Here is an 8,585-nt window from a genome sequence, read left to right as displayed (position 1 = left end):
CAGACTTTCTCTCCCCTTCCACCCACCCACCAGTGGCTGCTGAGAAATAACATCAAGGCCGCCACACTGAGGCTTGCACAGAGTGTGAGGCCCCGACCACTCCTCAGGGTTCCGGGCAGCAAACTGAGGAGAACTCAGACTGTGAGCTTCCTGCCCACTGGCCCTCCCTTTTACAGTCTGCAGTCAGTTGCCTGGCAACTCCGTCAGAGAAATCAAACCTGCTTAGGCATTTAGGAACCAGCATGCTTCTACTTGGTAAGGTCAGAGATTGATCTTAGGGGACCCCAGGTCTCAGTCACATTGCTCAGGTGCAAGGAGGGGAGCTTGTGATTGGGTAAGGCCACTGCAGCCCCCTCCTGGCAGCTTTGCCTAGACTGGGAGCAGAACGTTGATGTCTGCTAAAACACACCTCTCCAGCCTTGGTGGAGCCTGAAGGCAAGCTCGCCCACCCCAACCCTGCTCAGCTGCAGTCTTCCACCTGGCTCTACTATGACAGAGAATAAGGACTTGCCTAAAGTTTCAGGGCCTCATCCACCGCCCTGGGCAATCAAGTGTTTCGCCTGGTCACAGGACCCAAAAACAACACTGCACCTTATTCCTTCCCACTGATAGAAAGGTCGGTGGGCACAGCCATTATGGCATTTACTGAATCCCACAAGCACCATCCACTGCCTGAGAGATTAAACTGGGTATGCCATTATTTAATCAAAAGATAATCCAGGCTCAGTGCCTGTGGCTAAGGCGCCAGTCATATACACCTAAAGTGGCAGATTCGAATCCAGCCTGGGCCTGCCAAACAACAATGATGGCTACAACCAAATAAATAGCCGGGTGGTGTGGCGGGTGCCTGTGGTCCTAGCTACTTGGGAGGCGGAGGCAGGAGACTCACTTGAGCCCAGGAGTTGGAGGTTGCTGTGAGCTGTGATACTCTACCCAGGGGGACAGCTTGAGGCTCTGTCTCAAAAAAAAAAAAAAAAAGATAATCCAAAAACAAGAAGCAAAAGCTGGTCAGGAGCAGTGGCTCTAGTCTGTAATCCTAGCACTCTGGGAGGCCAAGGCAGGAAGATCACCTGAGCTCAGAAGTTGGAGGCCAGCCTGAGCTAGAACAAGACCCTGGCTCAGCACCTGTAGCTCAGTGAGTAGGGGGCAGCCACATACACCAACGTAGGCAGCTTGACCTGTTAAGCAACAATGAAAACTGCAACCAAAAAATAGCCGGGCATTGTAGTGGGCACCTGTAGTCCCAGCTACTTGGGAGACTGAGGCAAGAGACTCTCTTAAGCCCAAGAGTTGGAAGTTGCTGTGAGCTGTGACATCACAGCGCTCTACTAAGGACAACATAGTGAGACTCTGTCTCAAACAACAACAACAACAACAAAAAAAAAACAATGAAATCCTATCTCTACTAAAGATGGAAAAATTAGTTGGGCATTGTGTGGGCACTTGTAGTCCCAGTTACTCAGGAGGCTGAGGCAGGAGTATCACTTGAGCCCAGGAGTCTGAGGTTGCTGTGCTAGGCTGACACCATGGCACTCTAACCTGGGCAACAGAGAGCAACTCTATCTCAGAAGAAAAAGACATTTTTTTTGAGATAGCTGACTAGAAGCACTTCAGCATGCCTTATCCACTTATAAGAACCAACATAGTATGTAGACAATCACAGAATCATACCTTAACATATTTTCTTCTTTTTTTAGTCAGGGTCTCACTCAGTCAGCCAAGCTGGAATGCAGTGGTTCAATCATAGCTCACAGCAACCACAAGCTCCTGGGCTCAAGGGATCCTCTTGCTCTGCCTCCCAAGTAGCTGACACTACAGGTGTGCATCACCACACCTGGGACAGTTTGAATATATTATCCCAGAGGGAACACAGGACATTAACAGAAAATTCCAAATTCTGGAAGGAAAATAGCCCCCATGGCCAGGAGGGGCTGAAAACTGACAGTAAGAATGACAAGAAAGTATATGGGTGATGGATATACTAAAACTATTTCATCCCTATGCAATCTATGCATGTAACAAAAATTGCACTTGCACCCCATAAATTTTTGCAAATAAAAAGAAATAAATGGGAAAATATAAAAAGACACTGGGCTCAGTGGCTCACGTCTGTAACCCTAGCACTCTGGAAGGCTGGTGGGGGAGGATTGCAGAGGTCAGGAGTTTGAAATCAGCCTGAGTAAAGCCAGACCCCATCTTTACTAAAAATAGAAGAAATTAGCCAGGTGTTGTGCTGGGCACCTGTACTCCCAGCTACTTGGGAAGCTGAGGCAGTAGGTTTGCTTGCGCCCAGGAGTTTGAGGTTGCTATGAGCTAATCTGAGGCCATTGCACTCTAGCCTAGGCAACAGCGCAAGACTCTTGCCTCAAAAAAAAAAAAAAACTTATGAAAAGAAATAATATGGTTTATACAGGGTTCTGCAATGGTATCACCTTTTCTACACAGCCTCGGCTGGTAACTATCTTTTTATGGGAATATGATTTGTTTCTCTACTAAGTATGAAATTAGGGAGACAACGCGAAGAAAAACAGTAATTACCACCTCAACTTTTTTGAAAAGATTATTTGTTATTATCTCTCTTAGTAATGAAGGTTGGGAAACTTGGGTTTCCTCAGAAAATAGCTGTTTTGTCTAAATAAGCACTTTAATACTGGTGACTAATACCCATTGAATGACTCTCCCAGGATAATTTTTCCATCCCTGAGCTTAAGGAAGTTCACACAACAAAAATTAGCATTCATGGGCAGCACCTGTGGTTCAGTGGGTAGGGCGCTGGCCCCATATACCAAGGGTGGTGGATCTGAACCCAGCCCCAACCAAACTGCAACAAAAAAATAGCCAGGCATTGTGGCAGGCTCCTGTAGTCCCAGCTACTAGGGAGGCTGAGGCAAGAGGATCTCTTGAGCCCACGAGTCCATGGCACTTTACCCAGGATGACGCCGGAGACTCTGCTTCTTTCTCTCTCACACACACGTGGCTTTTCTCCAAAACCTGCTGACTGTGTTTGACTCTAGTGTGTAATACAGATCCTGTGAGACATAAAACCCAGCCCTTCTCACTTGGAAGGGCACATCTTTGGTCCACACAGGAGACTATCTCTTCTTGGTTTGCAAACCGATATTGTTGCAGAGGGAATAGCCTGAAAAAATAGCAAAAATATTTCCTGTCTCAGCAACTTTTGGGAACTGAAACCTGCCTCCCCACCTCAGGCAGGTGTGTGTGTGTGTGTGTGTATGGAGGCGGGTATCTCTTTTTTTTTTTTGGAGACACAGTCTCAAGCTGTCGCCCTGGCTAGAGTGCTGTGACATCACTGCTCACAGCAACCTCAAACTCTTGGGCTTAAGAGATCCTCTTGCCTCAGCCTCCCAAGTAGCTGGGACTATAGGCACCCGCCACAATGCCCTTTTGGTTATAGCTGTCATCATTGTTTGGCAGGCCCAGGCTGGATTCGAACCCACCAGCTCTGGTGTATGTGGCTGGCGCCTTAGCCACTTGAGCTATAGGCTCTGAGCCATAAGACTGTTTTAACCAAAGATGGGATGAATCCAGGCAGAGGCCACAAGATTGTCTTGGTCCAAAATGGGATTATGGGATCAGAATCTTTAAAAGCTCTGTGCTTAAACTGAGAGATCCCTTGAGCCCAGGAAGTCAAGGTTGCTGTGAGTTATGATGCCATAGGACTCTACCCAAGGTGACAGAGTGAGACTCTGTCTCAAAAAATAATTAATTAATTAAAAAAATTAAAAGCTCTGTGCTTCTACTCAGAAGCAGAAATTTGGATTTTGAGACCATTGGCCATTTTCCTCCTTTGCCAGCAAAGTAATAAACTTTCCTTCTCCTCAAACCACTTGTCCCTCTTTTTCTGATGTGGCTTCTGGGGACGAATGCTGAACTTTCAGAAATAATATTGCCAGTAAGGCTCTCCTCTGTACTATTTAGCCATCCTGGTCGTCTTTGTTTTTTCTTTCTTTTTTGTTTTGTTTCGTGTTGTTATTGTTTGTTTGTTTGTTTTTGAGACAGAGTCTAACTATTACCATAAGTTGAGAGACCTGGCATTCACCTTTTGATGCTCACACCAACCTCAAACTCTTGGGCTCAGGTAATCCTCTTGCCTCAGCCTCCAGAGTAGCTAGGGTGACAAGTGCCCACCACAATGCCCAGTTCTGGTGGCCTTTTTGGACACTTCTTAGTTACATGACAGCCACTTTGAGGAATACTAAAGAATATATGTAGCAATTCCTACTCTCAAGATTAATTTTCAAGATAGAAAACTGTCCATAGGGGATTTTCTCTCTTTCACTTGAACTCTACATGATGGCAAAGAACTAGATGTTTAAATATAAAACTTCCCCTACAAAGAAAAGAACTATGGTATAATTTGAAATATATTTGTCCTTTGTTCCAGTTCCTGTCACAGAGCCCCTAAAACTTTTGAACTTTCCTGAGTGATGGGAATGTCTTTTGTTGAGTTTATGCAAATGAGGTGACTTATGTGGAGCCCCTAGAAAGCATCAGGATGGGGCCAATCACAGGAAAGACCAAGTGATTAGAGAATTAGAGGGCTGGAACTTGCAGCACCACCCACAGGCCTCTGGGAAGGAGGAGGGTCTGAGAGACCCAGTTCTATGAGAACTCCCGACAAGGAGATTGGAGGAGCTTCTGGATTGCCTGGGATTGCCCCTACCTTGCCCTGTCCATCCGTTCCTCTGGCTATTCATCTATAACCTTGGTAATATACTTTATAATAAATCAGCAAATGTGTTTCCCTAATTTCTGTAAGCTATCCCAGCTAATTATTGAACTCAAGGAAGGTAGGGTCCATGGGAACCCCAATTTCTAGCCAGCTGGGCAGAAGTAAAGGTCACAACCTGGACTTGGAGCTGGTGCCCAAAGTAGGAGCCGTCTTGTGGGACCTGACGCTATCCCAGGTACATACAGTGTCACAGGCAACTGAATTTGAGGACAACCTGTTGATGTCTGCTGAAGAATTGTTTGTGGTGTATGGGGCAACTCCCACACATCTGCTCACAAAAGTGTCCCATGTTGAGTTTGAGAGTAAAGGAAAAGCAGTTTGTTATTTTTCCTCTTATATCAATAAAGAAAAATCTCATGAGATGGTTTTTTTTTTTTTTTTTTGCGATGGAGCCTCAAGCTATCCCCCTGGGTAGAGTGCTGTGGCATCACAGCTCACAGCAACCTCCAACTCCTAGGCTCAAGCGAGTCTCCTGCCTCAGCCTCCCAAGTAGCTGGGACCACAGGTGCCTACCACAACGCCTGGCTATTTTTTTTTATCATTGTTGTTTGGCGGGCCTGGTCTGGATTCAAACCCGCCACCTTAGGTGTATGTGGCTGGCGCCTTAGCCACTTGAGCCACAGGCGCCGAGCCTCATGAGATGGTCTTATAGAGAGAACATTTAAGTTTGCAAATGTGAGCTCGCCACACATATTTATCACCACGGTGAGATCAGAGTACTAGACACCATTGCTGGCATTCCTTCCTCTTCAAGAGTGGCTGCCTGGGTCTCCTCACAGCCCTTGCCACCATGGCTCTGCTTTCCACCTCCAAGTTTGACTCCTCTAAGCACCTCATGTCAGTCTTTTTGTGACTGATTAATTTTATTTATTACAATGTCTTAAGGTCCATGCATGTTATAGCATATGTCAGAATTTCCTTCCTTTGTAAGGCTGAATAATATTCTCTGGTAGGTTATATGGCTCATTTTGTCTACCCATTCATCTGACGTGATCACTTGGGTAGCTGTTCCCTCATAGCTATTGTGAGTGATTGTGGGTGTATATACTCCCTTTTTTAAAGTGTCAGTTGGAATTGAATTTTCTTTTACTTGTCTCAGATCATTCTAATTGATCCATTCAGGGCATCAGTACATAATTCTAGACAAAGAAAAAGAAAAGGTTTATCACAATTCTCCAAGTAAAAATATCACTTCAAAAATAATTATATCCTGTGAGTGAGAGGAGATGCTCATATTCGTGTTTACTCTCACAAATCTTCATAATACTTGATATAGGTCCGTTTATCAGTTTCCACATCCAACAGGTTTCTTTTGATCTAACTTCTGTTAAATTAGAAAACCCTTCTAAACTAGTTATAGGTGTCCGGGAATGAAGGTTGGTGTTGGTGGCCCTGCCGGGTGACTTACAATCTTAGAGCAAACGTCATGAGGCGTTTCCCCTCTGGAGAACATTCCCCAGGACACATTCAGCTGCTGGATGGTTGATCCTCTCAGCTAAGGGCAGCTTGGCAAAGAGACAATCAGTCCACTCTCAGTTATGTTTGCCTCTGGGAAGGGTTTCTTCAGGCTCTCTTACAGACCATGGGTGTGATTTTAAAGGACACTCAGTTACTTGCCACTGGTTTCTTTCACTGAGGGGTGAAGGAGTCGATTAGGGTTTAGGTAAAGCCTTCAGCAAGTCAGTCGTGTGTACTATGGTTAGGACTTCTTAAGAAAGCCTGTAATGCTCCGTGTCAACAAGAATTTTCTAGCTCGGCGCCCCGTAGCACAGTGGTTACGGTACCAGCCACATACACCAAGGCTGGTGGGTTGGAATCGGGCCAGGGCCAACTACAACAAAAAAATAGTCAGGTATTGTGGTGGGCAATTGTAGTCCCAGATACTGGGAGGCTGAGGCAAGAGAATCGCTTAAGCCCAGGAGTTTGAGGTTGCTGTGAGCTGTGATGTCACAGCACTCTACCAAGGGCAACATAGTGAGATCCACAGTCCTCCTGTGTCTTAGATAGCATGCGGGGTATCTTCCATTTTGTCTTGTTGATCCTGGAGGCTGCAGTTGTTGCTTGTGCCCCTTTTCACCTCATAATCTGCTGCATTCTTTATATTTATAATTCTACTGTCAAAGCTTTGCAATGGCATAAATAATTATAAACCTTCCATCTAAACCATTGCCCCAGTTCAATAGGAAGTAGCTTGATGATTATGTCACCCTTCCTTCCATAGATATGGAAGGACAAAATTGCCAGTGGGGAATATGTAACAGAAGTAAAGGGCTGAAAACGGAGCGAAATGTGTTACAAGATGTCTCTTTCAACACCTCCCCCTCTTTTGAGAAATTAAAACCTGCATTCCTGCCCATGACCGGTAATCAGAGGGGTGGGGGACTATCCTTTGTTCTTTGTACCACAGGAGATGCTCAACCAAATGGTCTGGGCAGAGGTCGTGAGGTTGTCTTCCCTGGACATGCTATAGTTAAACGGCAATAGTCCAAAGCTGAAATTCCCTTTAAACTCTCCATATTTCTGCTTGAAGGAAGGATGATAGTACTTTTATTTATTTATTTTTTGAGATAGAATCTCACTATGTCACCCTCAGTAGAGTGCTATGGTGTCACAGCTCACAGCAACCTCAAACTCTTGGGCTTAAGCAATTCTCTTGCCTCAGCCTCCCAAGTAGTTGGGACTACAGGCACCTGCCACAGCACCCGTCTATTTTTTGGTTGCAGTTGTCATTTCATTGTTGTTTGGCAGGCCAGGGCCGGGCTCGAACCTGCCAGCTTCAGTGTATGTGGCTGGCACCCTACTCACTGAGCTACAGATACCAAGCCAGGATGATGGTACTTTAAGATGAGAATCTACCATCCTCCTCATTTGCTTGCAAATTAATAAGCTTCTCTTTCCTTCTCCTTGAGTCACTTGTCTTCTTTCTCTATTTGGCTGTGGGGACAAGTGCTGAACTTTTCATAACAGTCCCCAGTATATTGTTCCTTTGCAAAGGTATATATATTATACTATACCTCTGCAAAGTTCAGGTCCTTACTACAGTTTGCACCTTGTGGACTTTTATTAATTTTATAAAGGGAGATTTCAATCTTATAACACTTACAGAATCCATTCCCCTTGCTTCAGTATATCTCATTGGGGGGAACAGGGTACTTAAGCAAAAAAAAATTTTTTTTTTTGGTCAACAAAATCTTTGGATAATATCAGTCTCATGTCATTGGAATCAGACAATATCCTGGTCCAAACCTTTCTCCAAAAAACTATAACTTCTTCCAATTCCTCCTCCAGATGACAATTCCTATAGCCAAAGGAGTCAGAATTTTTCTGACAGTTTTTCTCTGAATCTATATTTCCTACTAACAGAATTTCTTACCCTCTTAACTAATCCAAAATTTAAAATACAAGTAATATGACACTGTTCTTGGAAAAAGCGAATTATCTAATTTTTACATATCAATGGAGCTGGAAATATGGTACTGGGAGAAAAGAAACTGTAGTTGGAGGCAATCAGTTGGAGGCAATTTAGAGAATAAAAACAAATTCATTATTGAAATATATACTTACTAACTGTTACTTAGACTTTAAAAAGGTCAGTGCTTAGAATTAAAGAGGACACTAGATTCAGGAACAAAAATGACTTCCTATAACATTATTCATTCCTGCATTATTTGTAATAGCAAAAGATTACCAGGAACCTAAGTGTGTTTCAACAGAGAACTTGTTAAAGAAAGTTGAGTGGGCTTGGCGCCTGTAGCTCAAGCGGCTAAGGTGCCAGCCACATACACCTGAGCTGGCGGGTTCAAATCCAGCCTGGCCCACCAAACAACAATGA

The sequence above is a fragment of the Otolemur garnettii genome, unplaced genomic scaffold (genome assembly GCF_000181295.1).
Source record: "Otolemur garnettii isolate 467f Iridium unplaced genomic scaffold, OtoGar3 scaffold00006, whole genome shotgun sequence".
NCBI lineage: Eukaryota > Metazoa > Chordata > Mammalia > Primates > Galagidae > Otolemur > Otolemur garnettii.
Note: the sequence above shows the minus strand (reverse complement) of the source record.